Raw genomic sequence first — 23,521 nt, 5'->3', positions numbered from 1 at the left:
AAGTAAGCACTGTTTGTAGAGAAAAAATGTACCTTTTATTTGATTAAGTGATTGATTTGATTAACTGATACATCTGGGAAAACCAGACATGCTTTTGCACACCCAAAATGTTCCTCAGGTGTGAAGCTACAGCATCACTCTTCAAAGTGGAGTGCAAGTTGAGAACCAGCTGGGAATATTCTGTTCATTGCACAGATGAGATAGTACAGCATCTGAGTGCTCAGCAGAATTTTTTTTTTTTAAATGACTTTCCTTCTTTATCCATGTCTAGTTTTTCAACCTTCCTAGTTCCACTAAGAGAATTTTCCCCACTGACACTTCTCTGAGCCTGTGTTTAATCCACAGTCCTGTCCACATCTTTCCTGCACTGGTCTTTCTGGCAAACTGCCTGTGTTCAATCTCCAGTAATCTTTGCCACCCTTCGTTCTATCTACACTTATCTGCTCTCCTTTAAACCATGCTCCTGCTTTGCTCACACCTTCCCGTGCTGTGAACAGAAACGGACGTGGAGATCCTGCACCTTCCTTACAAGGGTTGCCACGAAGTTAAACCGAACACGCCCAACACTGCACAGCTGGACAGAGGGATGGCTCCCCTGCATGTGAGGGCATCCCCCCTTTCTCACTCTGCTGCCGCAGGGGCCGCCAGTTCGCACGGACGAGAACGCGCCCTTCCAAAGGCTCCTGCCCCAGACCGGCCGGCTAAAGGGAGGCTGGAGCGCATCTCTCGCTGCCTTTTTCTCCTCCACCGGCAGGCCCAGCCCGCCCGCAGCAGCTCCTCCCGGCAGGAAGGCAGGAACACCGCACACCCCCGCCGGCCGCAGCGTGCCTGTGGTCCCTGGCTCCCGGCCAGGCTGCAGTGCCCTCCTCCGCTGCGGGTCCCTTCCCCCGCCGCGCCTCCAGCCCTGGAGCGCAGCCTGCCTGCCTCAGCATCACGCAGCCGGCTCTGCCCAGACCGCCTCCCCCTCCTCCCCCTGCGCAGGGAAGCCTGCAGAGCTGCTTCAGCCCCCCGGCTCCGCAGGCGCTACGGGGCTGCGGCGAGGAGAGCGGGGCGGCTCCCGCTGTTCCCCTCCGAGAAGGGCGAGCGGAGATGCTGAATCATCGGCCAGACGGCCTCCCTGGCTCCGCTCCACAGGTGGCCAGAGCCAAGGCCAGAACACAGCCTGCCTGCTGTGCTGCAGTCCTGTACCTCAGGCCCGGTTCCTCCCGGGACCTTGTGGACCGAAATGAAACCCGGTGCTGTCCCCCTCGTCGGGTGGGCACGGGAGCACCTCACTTTGCGAGGCAGCTCTCGGGGCTGCAGTAAAAGCTGGCTGATGACCATCTCTCACTTTGGGTCTAAAGATGAAAGCATAAACTGAAGGTACAGTGTGCTGAATTCGGAGGTCCTTTCTGTTCCCCTTGCCCCCAAAGCAGTGCAGAAAAGGTTTATCCTGCAGCTGCAGACTTGACCTTTTTACGTTTCTGCAGTGACGTGCTAGCAGTGGCGTGCTGTGCTTAAACATGGATTCTGCCCTGGCTGAAGGAGATGAGTGGCCAGAAGAGTCAGCAATTGGCTCATTGGAAGGGAGGCTCCGGAAGAAATCAAGTGGAAGCATGACCTCGAAGGTAACAAAATTTTACTGGAGTAGCCCATTGGTGGTAAATAGGCAGGATAAGAAAGGAATTGCTTGCCTGTTTGCAATAAGGTTAGCTTTGTGTACAAAGATTTATTCCTGATTCCCATGTAGCTTGGATCTCTTTGGCTTAGAGGAAAATGCAGTTTGACTCTACACTAATGAGGCTAATCTATGACTGAGATCTGAACTCCTGCCAAATAACAGGTTGAAACTAAAAGCCTTAGAAAACTGTAATTTTATTTCATGGAATGTGTTTGCAAATAATCCAGTGGTTTTTTTTTTTTTTTTAAGTTTCACTCCCAAAAGGCTCAAGGAAATAACACAAACCACCAGTTTTATGAATGCGAAAAGGAGGAGGACTTCATATTACCAAACTGCAGATGACCATTTTCTCTGGCCAGCCACAAAGATGTGAATGGATGTGTGATTATGATCAACATCATCCTGCAAACTAGAGCACAAGTGCCATTTAACTCAGCTGACCCTTCAGTCATACCATAGTAAGACCCAGACCTGCTGAAAGTTCTGGAAAGTAGGCTTGGTGAATCATTCACATGGGAGCCATTGGATTTCAAATATCTATCTGCTTTAAATAAAGTCTCAATAGTCCACAAAAAGATTCCCTAAGAAATATCTACTGTCTTGCAAGTGCTGAGACCTTAGGAAATTAAAATACCTCCTCACAAGTGGTTATTCATGGCTCTGCTGTATGACAGCTTAAGGAAGAATACTCAGAAGACCATACATCAATGCAGGACAAGTGATCTGCTCCCCTTCCTCAGATGACCACTTTCCTGTAAGAACATGCTCATTCTTCAGTGGGCAAGAAGCAACCAGCAACATGTAGCACCAACTGCTCCATCATGTGTTTGATTACACCCCTTTTTCTACCATACATTGAGAAAAGCATTGTAACCAAGACTCTAAGAAGAAAAAAAAAGTGCATGTTCATTAAGAAGAGATTGATGAGGAAGATAAAAGGATCTCTTTTTATTGATTGCACTTTCTTCAAATTAAATAAGTGCACTGTATAAAGATGGAGGAGTGACCCAAAGCAAGTAATCAGGCCCAATGAGCAATATCACTGCCAGCAGTCGCGGTGTGGGAAGAGCAGGCCATCACACGTGGTACAAAATGATTCATTTATTCATCCCTTCAGTGTTTCACTAATCTCCCTTCCATAATCCATCTCCCTTGGACTGATGCCAACATTCTTTGAGTCCTTCCAAAGCCCTTACGAGGAACTCGTCTCTCAGCTCAAATGGCACAAGGAGAAAAATTTATTTTCCTTCCATACTGGTCCTGTCACTGCAATTCCAAATGTTAAAATGGGACAAGCTTTCACTTGCACACACACATCCTATTTTTCACCTGATATAAAGCAAACATAACATAGATGACAGTGCTGTTTTTATGCCTCTGCCCATTTCCATCACCTTCTTCCCTTTATTTGTTTTAAACCCTCTGCCCATTTGTGAGTGAGGAGATGAAGCACCAAGCTTCTAAGAAAAGGCAAGAAAAGATGAACAATGAAAATAAGCAATTATTCAGGCACAGACATGAGGCTAAATATGTCAATGTCAGCAGAATCATTTAAGTGCCTAATTTGATTGGTATAAAGGATTGCTGTGGGAAGACTCCCCACCCTCAGACAACACAGAAGATGGGGACATGAAGAAGCTGTTCTAACCCTCTTTATACCCTCAAGCCAAACCAACTATATGGGATGCTGGTGTGTCAGAAGCAGGTCCTCACACTAGTACGTTTCTTGGAAATATCTGAAGAACAATATACAAACTGAAAACATTCGGGAGAGCTGATGTTGTCTCTGTAGCAGTATTTTCTGTATTGGCATCATATGCACACATTTACACCAAGCATTTACACTCTCTAAGTCCAATAGCTGTTTCTTGCAGAAACAGTGATTAAAAAAAAAACAAAAACAAAAAACCACAAAAACAACACAACTAAAATGGCTGTTCAAAGAAAAGTATATACTTTAAATAGCTACAGCCAGTAATTGAAACTGAAACCTGCCATAAAATGGGTGGTTATTTCAGGGGAACCAAATAGTGTTCTGAGTCTTTTCATCTTCAAGTGAAATGTAAGAGACTGAGTTTCTTTTATCCTCTTCTAAAGCAGAGCTAGTGGCACTACACAAGATGCAAAAATAGGACATCAAATCATGAATGTCAGGGTTTTTCATCAATGGCACTGACTCATTTCTCCAGCCTCTGCTCAATCACAAAACTGGGATGGTCCCCACCACTGTTGAGTTATCTTGACCATTTAGAATGCTTAAGAGGTGCAAAGACAAGTTAATGTACTCTGCTAGGCTCTTCTGCCTGAGGGCAGAAGCAGACAGAGAAAGTCCATGAGCAATTTAGAATTTTTTTGTTTGTTTGGGGGTTGTTTTTTTCCCAGGTCTGACACCCCCTTCACTGTGCCACTAGTCTCCAGCAAGTCTGTGAAAATTTTCACACTGTGACAATGAGCTGGAGCAGCAGAGCAGTCACAGGGCTCAGGCTTGGTCATTCACTCCCACCTACCTTAGTGCTCTAATACATCTGCACTCCTGCTTTTGAACTACTTTATTCAGACAGAAAAAAATCCTCATGGATATTCATAGGACAGTGGCAGTTACTGCTACTTTGCACAGGCTCAGCTCTGCAGAATTTTCTGCTGTCAGCCTTTGTATTCACAGTGCTCCGTCTGCTGGCAGAGTCACTGGACAATGATAATTTGAGTCAAAGTCCTGAAAACCCTGAATCAAGGGATTATCCCTCCCTCATTGACACCCAGTTAATAAAATACTTAAATGTGCATGGAGTTAAACAAGTGTTGAAATGTCTTCCTGATTAGAGATGGGTGACGCCATATATCTAAGTGCCTTTTTGAATCAGAGCCTAATTCAGGAATTGAGAAAGCATTTTTGTACCATAGTGAAGAGGTTTCATAATAAACAGTTTGGGCAGCAATATCATCCTTTTCCTTGACTCTCCTTTCTTTCTGGTCTGTCTGTTCTGTTACTAACATTGTTCAGTCCTAATTCCCATGCTGGTCCTCTACATCTCTCTCTCTCTCTCTCTCTCTCTCTCTCTCTCTCTCTCTCGGCTGGAAGAAACAGGGTAGGACCATGGTCCACAGGCCTGAAGTCCCTTGATTTTCTCACAAAAGACTTTGCATAGCCAAGCCATGACCCAAAGTCCTTCCTGAATCTGGGCTTAATTTAGGCAGAGGCTCGTAGAAGATCCCAAGAGGACAACCATCACTCTACTCACTGCACCTTTTGGTTTTGTTGTTTTTTTTTTTTGGTTTTTTTTTTTTTTTTTTTTTTTTTTTTTTGTATAAGTAGAATTATTTTTCTAACTGCATGTATTCTCAACAGCTGCTGTTTAAATCTTAAGGCACCATAGTTTACTTCACTTTTTAATATTCTAACCACACATGGAGTTTTTCATAGAGTAACTCTTTACTATACATGTACTCAATAGTGTTGCTATAAGAAAAGTAAAAAGAAAGAAGTCAAAAGCATGAAACCAACTTACTGCATGGAGAAATTTCTGTATAATTAAATAAATATGTATTAATGATAGGACATTAACATATTTGTGGCTTGGATTTTTAAAATACATCTTAAAATACATAAGTTATACTTTAAGGATCTGCAAATTTCAGAATTCTTCTGCTTGCAGAAAATATTATGATTTCACCTCAAGAGCTGGTTTGCTTAGCAACTTTCTACAAATACTTCTAAATAATGAAATTAATCCACTTTATCCTAAATTGAGATATTAATTCAATTACACTTGTTAGGTTCAGTTCTGGTCATGTCTATATGTTGCCTGATTATGCACAAGTTAGCAGAATTGAGATGTCCACTGTTTGAAACAGATAAACAACACAATATTTTCAAGTGCAAAAATTCAGCAATAACAAAAGCAACAGCTCTCATCATGCCTCAGAATCTTAGTACCTAGTACCATTTAATATTTAATGTTTAATATTCTTTCTTAGTGCATTCAGAAGGCCATAGAAAACATGAATCACTCCTTTGGCATTGGCTGGAAAACGGTTAGTTTCCAGCAAATTAAGAATTCAAATAAGTATGACAAAATAGATTTTATGTTTAGTAATGAGTTTTGAGTAGTCTAATCAAATATGCTTTTATTATATTGCTATGTTTTAAATGCAAAGCCTAATGTGTCACATTTTTATTACTTCTGCACCCAGGCTTTTTTGTGTGCTCTGTATGGTCTAGCAGAAAAGCAAAACTCTCATCTTCCAGAAATCAATTGATTCAAGGTAGTTAACTTTTTTTCACACACAGGACCTCAATATTTGTGCATCAGGCTGAGTCTTGCCAAGAGCAAGAGAGGAAAACAGCAAAGAGGAAACTCTGAAACATTAGAGAAATGTTGATTTGCCTGATGCAGTTCAAAGCTACAGAGCAGTCTCTGTGCTGCTCCAGACACTGACCAGACCCTTACACTAGGGTAAAGCAGATTTATTACAACTTGTTCATATTTAACACATGGACATACAGCAGCACTGGGCAGTATGGGCTACTGGATGATACAAGTCCCGTAATACAGCTTTGGAAACATCCCCGTCTGCAAGACATTGAACAACCTAGAAATGAAGCATCAGAGCAGCGATAGAGCTGATAATGTATACATATATATCAGAATGAGTTTATAACTATAATTTCATTTAAAGGATTCATTATTCCTGCAGCATTTCCTGCATTCACACTGCAGGTCATGTCCACTGGGGGTGCATTATGTGTGCCTGTATTTCACCGCAGAGGCTACAGAGTGACAGTGATACTGCAAAAACAGAATGGAGATAACAGCCTGTCTTTTTCTGTCTTGTTGAGGGTGTCTAAGGAATAAATGCATTTACTTTGAAAGATTATTTGAATAGGTGGTCCAGAGAAGCAGGGCTAAGGTCACCCTGTATTCTGTGTTCCCAGCCAAACTCATCCAAATTAACATCCAGAGAGAAAGTAAAATAAAATAGAGCTGTCCTCATTTACTCCTCATGTACACCACTGTAAGTATGCTATGCCTCTGGTGGAAATGGTGACTGTGGAGAAGGGAAGCCTATAGGGCTGCAAGAAAAAGAAAAAGGCACTTTGTGTCTTTGGCCTGTATTCACATAGATGAGATGAATAGCGTACCTAAATCCCTTTCTGATCAGGGCCACAGTTAGAAGCACGACCTTATAAAACCCTCCCATTCCTTCAGAAATTTGCTTCTGCAAAGATGAGGTAAGATATCTTGCCCATGTGAACAAGATTTCAGCCTACTCAGCAATGGCAATAGAGAGGATCTAATAGATGCTTTCACTTGAGAGATACTTTGCTCTTGCTTAAACTGCATACTGCTTAACTGTTGCTTAACTCCAATTAAATTAAAAGCTGCCAAAGGGCAGAAAAACCTCTCAGTGTTTCTGATTTCACACAAAATCTTTTGTCCTTCCTTCAGCTTTCCAATGAAGGAACTATGTTTTAATAACTTTGCAGTGCTAGAGGAGAAAACAAGGATGTGACCAAAATAGAATCCATTTTAAAGGCACCAGATCCACAGAGCAAAGACCAAACTCCCAAGGGTGAACCAGCCTGACACCCATTCATGGGCAAAACATTTCTACTTATTTCAGAAGCCTTCAGCTCAATTAAGGATGGAAAAGGCAGGGGGTCTTAAATTTTGAACTCTTTTTGCTCTGAAGAATAGAGATCATGTTCCTGCTTCACTGATCAGTTCGAAATGATTCTCTGGAGGCCTTGTTACTAACACTTGAAAGATAAGTGAAATTTGGTAGATTGCATTCCTTTCCTTCATCAGGCATCAGTTCATGGTTTCATCAAGAGAGTAGCCCTGCACAGCTGCATAGAGTTCACTCCTCGAGACTGCCTTGAAAAATACAATATGACTAAAATTTAACCAAGTGAACTGAAAAAAATGGTAACTTTTTGGCCAGCATTGCTGAGTATGTGCTAGTGACACTACACAGTGCAGGTGTGAGCAGACAATACACTTCCCTTTCTAAACCAGCCTGCTTAAGAAGTGCTAGTATTATCCCAACAGTGACTATTAGGGTTAGACATGGGCTAATTAAAATCCTATGCAGCTGGGGTCTCGTCAGCATTAATAATTACTTGTATCTGTTTCCACCACCCACCTCCATCTTCTTTCCTCCTCTAAGAGGGAAGAAAAAAAAAAGTAATTTCTGTCCATGTATGTAATTACAGGAAACATTATGCATTATTAATGTGGCTGCAGCAGACAGAAAGTTCAGGTTTACTGCTTACCAGTGTAGAGGTAAGTTGTAGCTACTGGCAACAGTCAGCTTGCCCGAGCATTAGATAATGAGACAGTTTCCAAGAGTTCCAGCTGAAGAGGCTAAATAATACCAGCTATTTGGAAAAGCACAGAAGCTGGAAGGAATGATACATCTGAATCTACCATTGAGATGGACAATAATGGACAACCTGTAAGAATTATGCCAGGAACAATTAACTTGTGACAATAAGGTTGTACGTTTTCTTTGATCCATGAATGTGATTATGTTCAAAACTAATTATATAAGCTGGAAGTCTCCAGAGGCCAGGCAGAGAGGAAACAGGTAGAGATAGTGCCCCATGAGACAAAGCACTCCAAATAAAGACCTTTACCATACCTTTTTCCTACCAAAACAACAGTGTTCACAGTGAGCTGGAAAAAATATGTGTGTATGTCTTGTGATTTCAAGGACTATCAGACAGGTCAGACCAGAAACGCTCATTTCCTGGCACACCAAACAGTGACCTATGATTACAGACATGTATCTGTGGAACTGATATCTGTACATTAATGGTGAAGAAATGCCTTTCAGATTTCATTTTCTCTTGCTCTGTACAACATATTATGCTGCACAGAATATGGATACAGAGACAGAACTCCTGAAATGAAGGCTTAGTACAGCAGAAACATACTGCGTGACTTGAAAAAGTAATAAAGTTACAGATTAGATACATGGATTAGAGTCAGACACTAATTCAGACCTGCTTCCCTGGCAATATGCCTTTGTGCCGTTTCAACCTGAGTAATTTGTCCTCAAGGGGTTCCTTTCTTTGTACAAAATTTGTAACTGCTCTTGATAAAGTGCCTAAAATGTAAAAAGTATAAAAAACAGCAAGGAGCTGTCCTAAAGCTGAAGAGTCAGAAGCTTCTCCCACAGACTGCTGATGTATCTTACAGATTTCAGGGATCCGCCAAAAAAACTCAAGTAGACTCCCTTCCCAATAGGTCAGAGGGGAGGACCCTGGTTTGCATTCAGAACCAAAGGGCTAACTAGCATGAAATTTGGCACACATGCAATGTTAAAGCTTTGTTATCCCAGATCACTTGCATTATTACTGAACAAGTGCTGCAAAGGATTGGCATGACACTTAGCATTTGGGTTGTAGTCTCTCACTTCACCCTCCTATCTGCCAGAACCTCTCTAGTGGCTTCTTGCCAAATATTTATTCATCCCACAATGGGAACAGTTGTTCATAATGGAGATTAGGGTAAAAAACACAGCAGTCTTGTCTTTTAGATTACTTTCTCTGGTTTGAGTGGCAACAGTTAACTATGACCTTTTCAGCTACCCACGGCCATTGACTACTTCCGTACTGAAGACAGGCTTTTTAATAACACTGTAGGGAACAGTGCTCAGATGACAGAGAAATCCTTTGGTAATTATTTGGACTAATCCTATCAGGAAAGAGAGACTTTTCAATTGCTAAAGCAACAACAACAAAAAAATATTCCAGAGAAAGAGCCCATCACTTCAAATTAAATCAACATGCCTGTCCAGTCTAGGATAGCCTGATTATTATTGTGCATAAGAAAAGTTGTGTTAACTGAAATGAAAAAATATTTACATTTTAAAAAGTTTATTTTAAAATTTTAAAATGCATTTGAAATACCTACAAACTCAAAAGACTGTTTCCCTGCATGTATTTTATTTGCATTTTACTAGTCTACAGTTCCACTTGTATATTTTGCCAGTGAGAGTAAGACTTTTACAGAATGGCATAATTTTATAAGGATTTTGCTTAGGTTCCAATTTTACATTAAGAGAGAGGATGCAAAATTTATGTTCCCAGAATTTTCTGTTATTTTAATGCTGTGGTAGCATGATAGTGGTAGAATTAACTCTTTCATGTCCTCATCAGAAATTCAGCTGGAGTGTTTAAAATGACAGTAACTTGATTTATTGAGCAATAAGAGGAATTATTCTTCTATGGCCACCAGCCAAACAAGCAATCTTTTAATAAGGCATATACAGTCACTGCATTTCCTTTATGAAGGAGGAAAAAAAAAAAAGAAGCCAGTTTAAAAAAAAACCAAATGCACTCAGGGACTTAAAATGGACCTAACTCGGTAAACAGGCAGATCCAGCCATGTGGCCTTGGGCATTTTCATTTGCCTTCTCACACCTGCATCTGTACATGTCTCTCCTCCATTCCTTACCCCAGAGGGTTCTGGATGAACCAGGATCCTGCTCCGATCCTTCTGCCATCATCAGACTTCACCCAAGGTGTTATTAGAAGCTTTTGGTTTTATTTTAAAATAACATATCATGGCTACCCTTTTCTCTCCCTTGGGAGTCTTTCTTTCCTGAGAGCATACTTTCAACGCTGGCACTATAGACTGTTTTAGGAAGAACTTCCATGTTCCTCTTGCTGAAGGAAGTCTCTAACTTTACAGGAAATAATGATACATTTTTTTTTTTTTGTGTCAGAGAGGTAAATGTCACTGAAGCTTTTTTTGAAGACCTCATGAACAGAGAATAGACAGGGTGAATACTCTCACAGAAGAATAGTAGGTGCATTTAGATGATCAGAGTCTAATGTGTATTAACTTTTTTTTGTTTCCCGCCCCCCCCCTCCCCCCCCCCCCCCCCCGTCCCGGCCCCTTACAACTTTGAGGAAGTTCCTCAATGGCAGGACCTAGGAGATGGACAGATGTGGAGACAACTTCCCATGCTCTATCTTAGTCATCTGCAGCATGCTGGCTGTCTGCCTGGCTTCCCACTCAGCACATGATCATGGAACAATCTTTGGCAATTTTTTTTGATTAATCCTAGTAAGAAATAATTTTAGTTTTGAGGCATCTAAAATCTTTCTGGGCATCCTCTGGGGTTTCTGCACATGCATTTCAGAATTCAGGGGTTGGTCCCTCAGGAGCCAACTGTTGGTCTGGGATTCCCAGCCTGCAATTCATATTAGTCCTAAGGCGTGTGTTTAACGCTGCTCAGGAATTTTTTCCTCTGACCAGTGTCTTGTTAACATCCAATTACTATTCTTCTTTTTTGAGCAGAAGTCCTTGTGACTGTTGTACCTGTGATACATTTTTGCATTTGCAGATGTACGACCTCCCTCAAATTAGAAAAAATCTAAGCAGGATTGCATATCTGTTAAAGATTCTGAGAAAGAAAGACTGTTTTGATGCCTGCCCAGCAGCACCAGTTGTATTTACCCTGAGCATGAATGAGAAAATATAGGAGAAAGAGGCAGATGCTTTGTGGGACCTCTCTCCATTTATTTAGCAAATATGCAAGTAACTGCAAGACTTCTTTACAGCCTTTCACATAATGAAAACACAGCAAAATATTTTTGTAATTGGAGGGAAATATTTTTATAAGTGGTGAGAGAATGTGTGAATATTTAATAAAAGCTAGGGCCATCTGAAAAGTACATTGCTGCTGTCAGTTATTAATGCATGAGTTATAAAACTCAAGTAACTAATTTTTAGCCTGTCTTCTTTTGTAGAGCTGTCTTTCTAGCTTAGATCAAACACATTGTTTAGTGAATTGATCCCTTTCCCTTCCCCACAAACATTCCTGTTTAAACATCTCATAGTAACATTTTCTCATAGTAACATTATACTAGTTATCTCTAGTTAACTACTATCTCATAGTAACATTATATATCGTGTCTGAAATTGACATGATCATGGAAATTCCCAAAGGAATCTGGAGCAGGGCTCATGTTGCTCTTGTTGCACAGGAAATGCAACCATTCTTACTCATCCTTCCTCTATAATGAAGAGTCAGATTCATTGTCTTGCTGTGCTGAGGAGGAAATTGCTGCATAATCTCCTTTCACAGCTAGACAATCCAGTCTTTCCAAAGCAGGCTAAGCATGCAAATTCTCCAGACATATTTGATGAATTTCTAATCACAGTGGGTGAAATGACAGGGCAAAGGCAAGTGTCAGTGACAGAAGCCTTGTGCTAATTCCCTGCTGAAGATATTGTTTTCCTTGTATATTCACCTACATATTAATTGTGGGTGATACATATTAATTGTATCTGCTAAACCATGATCAGGTCAAGCTGTGGCCAGTCTTAAGATCAGTTAGAAACCTTGAAAAAACTGACACAGGGATATTTTTCAGTACTTTACATGAACTGCAAAATGAGACCCCCAAGGCTTCCCAGTTTATGATCTTACATCACCAGTGTAGGGAAGGTAGTACCTTCAGATAGTCAGAGTATACCCTTCCATCTCTTTAAGTAAGAGAAGAGCTTTTGTGGACTGTGAGGAGATGGCCAAATTATGCCTCTGCAGCCTGCCAAGGGATTTTACAGTCCTCTGCAATCAGATTTTCCTGTATGGGGAGTAGACACATTTCTTTTTTCCAGGTGGATACACTAAAGGAAAAAATATCTGCCATAGAGAAGCACTTATTTGCTTAGGCCCCATTCAAGTTGAGTTCTTAGGGGAATTTTGAGAAAATATTTTTTTAGTTGTATGGAAAATAGGAACATTCCTGCACTAGCAAAACCAAATGCTTCTTATGCCCAAGTTAGTAAACCTCATGCTGTAGCTTATATGTCAATAGTTAAGCACAGGAGGGCAAGGATGAAAATTTTTAGGTTATGAAACAAGTCCACAGTTTTCCAGGAGTTTTTTGCACCTGTCTCTCCCTTTTTGGCCTCACCCACAGAGTGGACAGTAATCAGCAAAGTACTGACATATAAATTGGAGAATGCAAACAAGGTTACAGAAAGTAATACAAACAAGAATATGGAGGAGACAAGACTCCTCATAAATCTAACTAGAGAAAAATAGAGTCAGAAAGGTTGAATTCCCTCTCATGGTCACACTGTAGGAGAAAATTCATTTAACAGAGGCATCATCTTTTTGTTGTGTCTTCCCCCAAGTCCTTGAGGCACCAGTTGCTTGCTACCTGTGCCTGAGACAAGAACACAGAGCTTGGTGGGCAGTGGGGCTGGCCAGCCTGCTTGCTGATGCATATCTCTGGCTGTTTTGCCTCCCTACCATCTGTGGGCATGGGCTGGTGGCAGAAATTCTGCCCAGCATCAAATGCTGCTTTCCAGAATAGGTCAGCTATCCTTTCTTTCTTTGGCCAGGCAGAGGAGGTAGAGCACCATGACTGCTTCACCGTGGTCAGTCTGACTGGCTGACAGCTGGGACTTTTGTTAAGGATATTTCAGTTTTGACAGTTGGCAGTGTGTGCAGAGATTGTGCTCAAAATTATTTGAAACAACTATTTTCTGCAGAGGTACTGAGGGTCAAGACATGGTCCTGACTTGGACTGAGAAGAAAGAGTTCTCAAAGATCAGAAAAGCATGCAGAGCTCTTTAAAAATTCACAGGACCCTTATTAGTCAGTTTTTCTCACAAATGCTGTAATATATTTGACACAATTTCTTGAGATAATAAAAAGGGAGATGCCAAGAATATGGCAGTGTCAAAGAAGTGAGTGATGAGGTCTGATTGAGACAGAGGCTAAGCAGAAATTCCAGCCCATACTACCATGCTTTCCTCTCCTTTCTGCTTATACTATTATTTCCTGTGATCCACCGCCCCTTCAATACTAGGATACAGCAGATGAACTCTAGAGCAGCAGATCTAAAGAGTGATAACCAATTCTCTGCTTGCCTCCCATTTCAGAGTTAGCTAATGCCTATTTCTTCTTAAAGATCTTTTTGAAGGATTCTTTTCTTCCTTAAGGAAACACAAAATTTCCAGCAATCATGTGTGAATCATCAGCTCTGGCTAATGTGTTTCTACTAGAGTTACTCGTGCCACACTGTGTTCTGAAAATTTGATTACAGTAAAAATACTTGACTCTCTCCTTCTGACTTTTTTTTTTTCTCCACCCAGAGAAAATTCTTCAACCAGTACTTCATACATGATGCTCTTGGGTTATTGTGAATGGCAATCTCACATTTTACAAGATATTTACAGATAAAAAAAGCTATTCCTTAGGACGAAACAACATCCACAGGAACAGATTCTTATCAAATTAAAAGGAAAGACATCCTCCCCTGTACACAGCCTTCTTTACTGACCATCTGCTAATAGTGTCCATGTGTGTATGAAATTCATTTGCATATTTAAATTGAAAAGCTCCATTTGCTCAGCCTGCCTATAACTGTGCTCTCTTGCTGGGGTGAATATTAGGTCTCTGATATATGCACATTATCCAGTGAACATATAATTGCAAATGCAATCCACATCCAATTATGTAGGGTTTTACTGCATGTTTTCTACATCTAACTCAAGCAGTAAGTACAACAGTACATTAGCTCAGGTGTCTATTTGACTGGAAGAATTAGTAGGGTGCTGGTAATTAGCTCTTTACCTTGGAAGTGTAATTCAGTCATGGTGTTGCTGCCAACATGAGAAGTCACTTACATACTTGATGGAGGATACAGATATTGTGGGTAAGACATTGAGAATCCTCTTCTTCTGACAGAAACGTGCAATTGGACAAGTTAAGGTAAACAGTCGCTAACCCATTTTTAATTTTCTCTTTCCTGCCTCCAGGAAGAAATTTCACCAGTGCATGGACCAAATGCTCTGGCTGACCACACATGGATAGGATTTCACACTTATGTTACCTCCCATGATGCTTGGGATTGATCTGCCTGCCACTTTCAGTGATAACAGCTACACTGGCACAACTACTGTCCACCAAAAAAGATTCAGAATCTATGTTCACAGCATTCCTTCCCCTGATCTGTCTTAAGCCATTCCCTCTAAAGTGAGAAATATTTAAATGAGTTACAAGGATATACTCTGCAGATGCAGCTTGCCTAGTAGCCAAGAACAGCATCTGATTCAGAACTCATTACACCAGGGATCTGAAGCACCACTTCTTCATCAAGACAGATCGACATGCATTTGAATGAGCTGCATCACTGCTCAAGGCAACTCTTCATCCTTCCTGCAAGATTACTATTTAAGATTCTTCTGGCCTCTTACAGTCTCTGAGACAACTGTTATCTTACTGTCTGTCAAGTATTAGTTGCCAGTGTGTCAGCTAATGGGTTTTGTGTAGATCATTAAAATATTCAAGAACCATGCATAGCCTCCAGCTTATTTTAAGCCAAATATTTCCCCAGTGGGAAATGGAAGGAAAGAGCCATTCCAGGGAAATAGTAAAAAAATAAAAGTCATACTAACAGTAAAAAAAGTACAGTGCAAGATTAGACTCCAATCCTATTTTACCTTTTGCCCTGTGTAATCACCTGATGTTTGCACTGTTTTAAGTAACATAAAATATTGAGGAACGCAAAACAATCAGTGCAAGTTTTGGACTTTCTTAGAAAAAGGTGGCAGGGGAGTGGCATTTAATCAGGTGAAAGCACCAGACATTTAAAGCTACTGTTCTCTCAGAACAATAACTAAACTGTTGAACTAATGCCCCATGGACATCAGTGTTTGAAAACTTACAAAAGAATTTTAGCTACAATTGAAAGAACATTCTCAGTTACTATATATAAAAACACAGACATTTCAAACAAATAAAAACATCACATGTGGTTGCTCACTTCTAATTTGAAAAGACTAGAAAAAACTTTCTGCCACTGGCAGTTTGTGCCATGACTGGCACCAGCAGATCAAATGAGTAGCTTTCTACAATGCAGGTAGCTGTGGCTTTCACAGCTGGGTATCTGCCTGCAAAATAGATATTATTGAAAAAACACCCTAATATTTCTTCCGTGGAGTATGGCTTCTCCTTTCCTTTTAGAAACCAGCCATTCCAGTAATATTCCTCATCAAATATGCTGACATTTTGGAAAGATCATCTAAATACCTGTCAGGCACTTGACTGTGTTATTAGGAGTCATGTTTTGGATCAATGTGAATATTACTAGAAAGATATCAGTCATAGAGATCATATTCCACTTTATAAACCTCAGAAAAATAATCACTGTATTAAATTCTAAAGGGCTATTACCACCCCATGTATAAATAGTAAACTTTTAGATAACCTCAATGGCCCATGGTATTGGTAAAAGTTTAGGCTGCAGAGCCATGTCCAGTCAAATCTTTCCTTATTCAACATCAATTCTGAACATTTAAAGCTCTGGAGCAAGGAGCTTTTCTGTGTTGAATAAATGAAACAGAAACAAATGGACAAACAAAAGAGCCAAATCCTCAGGGCTGTGAAAAGTGTTGTCTCCTACGTAGTCCAGTAGGTGTTATCTCACATCTCTGATCAAGAGCAGTGCCCATGGCTGCTGCAGTTGGAAGGGCTGAGGAGTAATGACAGTTGCTTTTTGCCCCACAAATACACGGTCATAGGGAAGGCTGGGGTGGGACAGGCAGGCTGACTGCTCAGATGTTCCAACATTGCTCAGCAGGAGACAGATAATGCTGTCAGTATAAGGGCGAGCCTGGCTAGGGTACATATACATCACATACCACTTCACTGTGGCTCTGACCTTCATTAAAAATCATTTACATGTGTCTTCTTCCAGTTTCCACAAAGAAACTGTGGGATGAGTGAGTCTCAGCACATCCAAATGGTGTTTTCAAGGCATTACTATAGCTTTATGATTAATTCCCTCTGGCATAGTTAAAGACACCTATGAGGCTTTGGGGGTTGCAATGTCTGTTGGGATGATATGGGAGAATTGCTCAGAGTGAAGGGAGCTGAGCTGGCAGGGTGGTACCATACTACCTCCTGGTAAAGGTCTCAGTGCACTTAATCCTTCATATTGTGCTTAGGTATCTTGAAAATCAGTAGCTGGCATGGCCCAAAATGACACAAGAAATCATGTTAATGATGAAATGGGCAAACACTGCTCCAGCATTCCATCTTGCTCCTCAGCCTCACTCCACATAGCACCCTGGGTTTAGCCTTTATGATCATCATAAATTAGACATACCCCATGCTATTTTAGCCTGCAACAGAATTGATAAAATTTGGAAATTGGAAGGCTAAGAAAACATTTCCTCCTTTCTAAAAAGCAGATCCCTGTAGAAGGAAAACTTGGAATTACTTTGCCAAAGGATCTCAGACAGCTGGATATTGCGATTAATATAAACTACCAGTAAGGCCTATATAGAGCTCTGCATATCCATAATGACTAGAGTGAAGAGTGGGCAGCCGGGAAAAGAAAATCTTATAAGGAAATGGAAGACCCTTTATATACATACATAGTTGAAAGAAAATACTGATATCCATCAGACAATATTCAAAAGGCAATTGCTCTAGGGCACAGTTTTCTTTTCAAAAAACACAGAGTGAGTGTTTTGTAATACTTGCCAGCTACGGTGCATGCAACTCAAAGTTACTGACTAGCTGGCTACTGCTAAATATTTAGGAAGATGGAAACCAAGAAGGAAGATCACACTGTAAAAGGCTGCTCTTTAATTGCTGCAATGACTAAAGCAATTCCTTCTTGCTGTACAGGGGGAGAATGTCAAGAACAGCAGAAACCATTAAGAACCTCCGGGAACATTTTGATAATGAAAGTCACAGGAGATACAACTTTCCCATTTTGCATCCAATTAGAAGAGGTTACCAAAAGGCAATTTAGAAGAGATGTGGACATGAAGGATAGGATAATAATTTCTTCCTGAGGGTTTAGCTTGGCTCCCACTGCACTATTACAATACTGCTAGGTAGGAATGTGAAAGAAGAGTATTGCTTTTAATTTACCTGATAGAGACTGCTATAGTCTAAATTGAGTCCCAGCCACAGAGTGCCATTGTGTTTGTGGAGAAGCTAATGAGGGGACACAGTGACGGCTTTTCAAAGCCATGCATCTACAGAAAGTTCACATTTATGTGTTCAGTACTCTGCCTATAGTTTTTGAAATACCATTTCTGTGATCCAGCTTACATTATTAAGAAGTAAATAGTGATTTATCAAGGGGCTTTTCTTAAGTAAATGGAAACATTCAAAGCCATACACTTTACAAGTTACTCTGAAAAGTAACAGCTTAGTTTTCTGTTCATCTCTTACCTACTGCTGTTCTATTCATTGCTCTCTCTCCCTAGACATCACCATCTGCCTCTGTGGTTGATCAGAATTGCCCAAATTTGAAGCTCATCATGAAAACAAAGCAAGTTTCTGTCAAGATTACATGTTCCGTTTTGTTCACAGATCTCTGTCTTACTGGCATGACTGCTGGTTGTGTACCTTTACTCAGTAAAACCACTCTGATGCCTCAGAAGAGGGAAGATTTTGAAAAAACTGATCCAGTACCACAAAGTATGTTTACAGCTGCTACCTGGAAAGAGTATAGCCAGGAGGAACAGGAGTCCTTCAGTACCTGTTTTTGTCACTGTGACAGTACCAGGGACTTCCTCAGAAGACACAGTGACCAAACAACCACAATTAAAACACCAACACATCCCTGTGCTACAAGCTTGTGTCCTCCAGTACGGCACAGGCTTTGCTGGCAGATCAGAAAGATTCGTGTTTTGCTCTCAGGTGGGCAAACAGCATGTGTGATTTCAGCAAAGTTTGAAGAAGTCAGAAAGACACAAACTAATGCTCTCTTAGGAAAGAAGATTTGCCTTGATTTGACCTTGTGGGAAGAACCTCAGAGAAACCAGGCCTTACTGTTGAAGACAAATTCCCATATGATTTGCAGGGTCTCAGAAACAAAAGTCCAGACATACTGAGGGTTCCTGAGGAAAGCCAGGGATGGAGCCCACACTCTTCAGCTGGGGCATCCACTGGCAATGTGACTTTTGGACAGCTACCTTGGTGTGAGGGGCTCCCCCGCTCTATCACTAAGGACACAAGCAGTCTTTAAAAATCCTTTTCCTGAAAGATGGGAGGAGTTTATGGAGTTAGGATCTTGGAGAAGGGAGGATCCTTAACATGTTGAAGGAAATGTGATGTGGGCTTGGGACATTCCTTGAGAAGTACTATGAATAACAGAAATCTGTGAAGTAGATTTTGTGACTTGCATTCCACCAGAGTAGACTGCCACGTATTTGATAACCCTTTTTATGGTGTACTTCATGACCTCAGGAAAGCACATCTTGAAATAAACAGACACAAACCATTGCCTTTACGCTTACATGTATATACTTTATAAAGCTATGCATGTATGTATACTCATAAATAAAGCACAATTGCCTCATCATATACAAATGCTGAGGCAAGTGCTGGCCTTACTGATTTATTCTTACATGCACAAACACATGTCTAGTTAAAGCCAATGTCCTTAAACCCCTTCTACTCTGGCAGCTGTATTTAAGCCATACAAACAGTTGCACTTATTCCTTTGTGACTGTTATGTCAGCTTCTTCCAATTTTAGCATGCTTACACCCATCATTGCCTTTTACCTCTCTGACTTCCTTGAAGGAAACAAAGAAAAGAAACCGCAGCACAGAAGAGAACTGATTTTATATTAGTGACGTTGTCATTGAAGTTTGACACTAATCAATTTCCCAGTGGAGTGGCCTAACCCAGCTGAGGTTCTCAGTGACAACACAAGATCTCCTTCAGAGCAAGACTGGGGGACCAAGAATGCAACTACAGAAAACTCTGCAAGATTAAGTGGTTTGGGAGAAGGCATTTACTGTCACACAATCTTTAGACTGGAAGTCATACGAAAGATTGGAAGCCGTGTCTCTGGGAGATGTTACCTATTTCCGTGAGTTGGCCTTATCTGTGAAATATAACTATGGGAAACAAAGTTTGTCATGCCAGATGAAATCATAAAAGTAGTGAAGGTACCACTGCATTGTTCACTGTCATTGGTGCCCACTATGAAGAATGAAACTGGAACATACTGCACACTGTGGTAGGCTATAACAAAGGATTGACACTTCTTCACCACTGCTCTTTCATTCGGTTTTCACTAACTAGGAGATTTAATCTAGTTTTACATTAAACAAGAACTAGTTATCTGACCTCTCCCTTAGTGATTCACCATGTCCTTAGAACACAGCAAAGTATTCTCTCCAGAGACCATTATACAGATAAATAAACAGACTGGAATGACAAGGCAAAATGCATGAGGTGGTATCACGTTTTCCTTTGACCCACTGTCCCACTGGGGCATGAAGTGTATGGCTTTCCTGGAGAAATAGCCTTTTAATCTATAGCACAGATGAATTAAATTCTGATAGCTGAAGAAAGACTAGTTTTTTGTAAGAGCAGAAGTTGGGAGTCCTGCTGTGATAGCCTAAGTGCAACCTAAGTAATTGCCTTCCACGTCTTAATTCCTTCAGCTTTTTAAATTGGTTACAGTATTCTCCTCTTCCCATCCTGCCTCAAGTGACTGTACATAGTTACTTACTATCTCATAAAAAATGCTGCTTTTTCACCCCAAAATAGCCGCATTTCAGAAGTTTCTGAGGTGCTACCACTGTATTTAAATTTTATGACAAAACAGCAAAGATTTTCAGAGATAAAAGAAGTTGAACATATGTTCAGTGGTTAGGCATTATCCCCTATTTTTTTCTGATCCTTAAACTGTGTGGCAGCACTGTCAATCATACTATCATCTTTGTCTCTCCATTGTAGAAGGAATATTAGAAATTAACATCTGTCAAACTCAGAATAAAATAAAACCAAACAAAACAGAGTAAATTGAATTAATGCAGAAAAAATATATACACATTTCACTATACTGCAGGATACTTAGTCATCAAGTCATGGTGTATCTTAAGGGAACTGCAATTCATGCAGACCTCAGTAAGTAGGGAAAGATTTTCCATCTGTCTTTCCTTGATCCAAAAGTTTTTTGCCACACATCAAAGACAAGCACGCTCCTGTTGGTAGGTAGGTATCTGTGCATGAGCACCATTAAAAAATGAAAGAAATCTAAACAAACCTCCAAAAATCAGATAGCAGGATAACTTAAAAGGTCTGAGGACTTGATACAGATCAAGATTACCCTTTAAAAATGGCTTGAAATACCAACAAAATCAGAAGGTCTTTTCAGGTTTGGGTATTCTTAAAGCAGAAGAAAAAGCCACATAAAAACTATATCATTAGGGGCCGAAGCACTCTGTCTTCCAGAAGCCTTGACTAATGTTTGTATGAGTTTCAGAAAATTCATGTGTTTTAAAGGTGGACTTCTGTCAGGTATAGGGGGAAGAACTGGGTTCACTTTAGAAGATAAAGGAATTTATTAAAAACTTAACTTGCTTTTTAAGGTTTTATAACACAGATGATTCATTTGCCAGGCTGCTTGTTTTGTATATGCAAAAATGTTTTTGTTAAAAAAACTCTGTAAACCAATGACCCTAACAACATGCCATAGAAGGTTTTATTGCTCTGCATTGACCATTTTTACCAAAGCAGTTCAGTATTGTAAAAAAAAAAGGTGAAAAGTACAAAGTCTTTGCAAACTTCCTTTCTATGTGCTGTATCTGGTCATAATTTAATATACATGTTGGAATCTTTTACTGCATGACAAGAACATGAAGTGTTAGGAAAATGCGTTACTGTGCCAGGCCTGGAGCCTGTAAGTTAATAGCTCCAGAGAAAAAAGATGAGCAATCCAAACTGGCACATTTCTTACCCAATTAATGTCTCTTTAAAAAATTTCTCTTCAGGTTTTAGAGGCCAACAAGAAAGTCTGTAGAAAAATAAGTTTAAAGTAATCTTTGGGGCAGATGACCAGCAAGGGGTCTTTATCTCCATGAAAAAGCTAAACATATTCTGTATTCCTCAGAAACAGAAGTCACAGGCAAAGGATCAGCCTCCTACCTGTTCTTTATCCATAGTCTTGCCTCCAGCTGTGCATCACATCAGCCTGCTAGATAGAGGACAGGAGGAAGCATGCTGCAGAGAATATGTTCCAAGTGAGGGAAGGATCCTACCAGCTCACCATCTTGCCCAAACAGACAAATCCAAACTGAGAATCTCCACATAAGACAGTCACATCAGAAACATGCAGACTACATGGCATGTCCTGGCTCTTTGCTGGGGGAAGTGCCTCCACAGACATTTTAGGGAGAAGCCGTTAGTAGGCAGCATAAACAAGTATGAGGGTAACGCTGCAAGGTGCAGCTAAGCAAATACTTCCGTTTGACACATATTCCCACAGGTTCTGTCTCTGTGCAACTTCCTCATTTCCTACTGCTGTAATTGCTCAGCTTTTTATCCAGTATAGCTCTCAGAGCATGGGTCTCCAGAAACAGTAACCTTAAGTGTAGAACCATTCCTGGTCTGTACACCCATACTGTGATGTTTGTGGTTTCCACACAACACAATAGGATCTGTGGTAATTGTAAACAGCCTGCATCCCACCAATTCCCTTTTCCTCTTTTGCACCATACAAATATCCCTGCATAATACCTCCACCAGAGGCACCAGAAGCCTGTGTGCAGTGCTGATGATTTTAGCCTAGGACATCTGATTGGTTTTGAATTTCTTTCCATGTATGTTGTAACTTATAAACAAGAATTTTGGGACCAATTTCCTAAGGAAAAGGAAAACTGCCATATGTATGCTATTGGGGTGAGAAGCCAAGATTCCTTTAACAAGTCCCAGGAGAGCAAAAAGACCACCACATTTTCATTCTCTACTGTCAAATAGAGTTTACTGAACCCTTAATAACAAGGTGTTACGGTGAGGTCTCAGGTTTAGTTTGTCCATTCCAGCTTCTGAGAAGAAGAAAGTCATAAGGTCATAAGGCACTTGTTTCAGAGTATGGCAGTCCTAGGAAACAAGGAGTGGAAAAATATCTTCCATCCCCAAATTTTCTAATGTGATTAAGATAGGCCTCTGCAGTCCTTGGTAGTGAGAGCTCCAATTGCTGTTGGTTTGTTCACTTCTTTCAGCATGAAAAAAGCTATCCCAGAGAGCTTCGTTGTGAAGGAATATGAAAGTTGTAACCTAGCAAGGAAAGTTCTAATATAATAATAAGACAAGAAAAATGGCTTTAAATTCGATGAGAATAGGTTTAGATTAGATGTTAGGAAGAAATGCTTTACTCTGAGAGTGGCGATGCAATGGCACAGGATGCCCAGAGAGGTTGTGGATTCCCCATCCCTGGCAGGGTTCCACACCAGGCTGGATGGGGCTTGGAGCAACCTGGTCTTGTGGAAGGTGGCAAAGATGTTGGAACCAGATGATTTTTAAGATTCTTTCCAACCTCAAATTCCAAGATTCTGTGATTAAACAGTACAAAATAAATATATATGAATCAGTCCTTGGGCTAGGGTGGAAGATAAGAGTGGGAAGTATTTCTGCCTGTTAGGGGTAGCATTAACAATCAGTGTCAAAAAATCACACACTATGAAACAGAACACTAAAGCATGAATTTCCTTCCTTCCTTCCTTCCTTCCTTCCTTCCTTCCTTCCTTCCTTCCTTCCTTCCTTCCTTCCTTCCTTCCTTCCTTCCTTCCTTCCTTCCTTCCTTCCTTCCTTCCTTCCTTCCTTCCTTCCTTCCTTCCTTCCTTCCTTCCTTCCTTCCTTCCTTCCTTCCTTCCTTCCTTCCTTCCTTCCTTCCTTCCTTCCTTCCTTCCTTCCTTCCTCCCTCCCTCCCTCCCTCCCTCCCTCCCTCCCTCCCTCCTCTCTTTTTCAGAGGGATCAGTGAGGGATTACTGATCCCTCAATCAGATCATTCAATTTTTATGTGAAACTCAGAATGCCTAATGGATTTTCTTTCTCCTTTATTTAAGAAT

The 23,521-nt window shown here is 40.8% G+C and overlaps 1 protein-coding gene and 1 long non-coding RNA gene across 5 annotated transcripts in view; one reads left to right on the top strand and one right to left on the bottom strand.

Annotated features, from left to right (window-relative positions):
- The window catches only part of NRG1 (neuregulin 1), a gene marked incomplete at its 5' end in the record, with an annotated part of 177,648 nt that overhangs the window by 102,921 nt on the left and 51,206 nt on the right, over positions 1-23,521 (bottom strand). The gene's annotated exons all lie outside the window — the stretch shown is intronic.
- Positions 1,005-14,917, top strand: LOC310922911. Its single transcript, XR_014592515.1, has 3 exons — positions 1,005-1,362; positions 1,470-1,607; positions 14,452-14,917. It is a non-coding gene; the product is annotated as an uncharacterized lncRNA (long non-coding RNA).

Source organism: Zosterops lateralis (genome assembly GCF_965231275.1).
Source record: "Zosterops lateralis genome assembly, chromosome: Z".
NCBI lineage: Eukaryota > Metazoa > Chordata > Aves > Passeriformes > Zosteropidae > Zosterops > Zosterops lateralis.
This window is presented reverse-complemented; position numbering and strand designations above follow the sequence as displayed.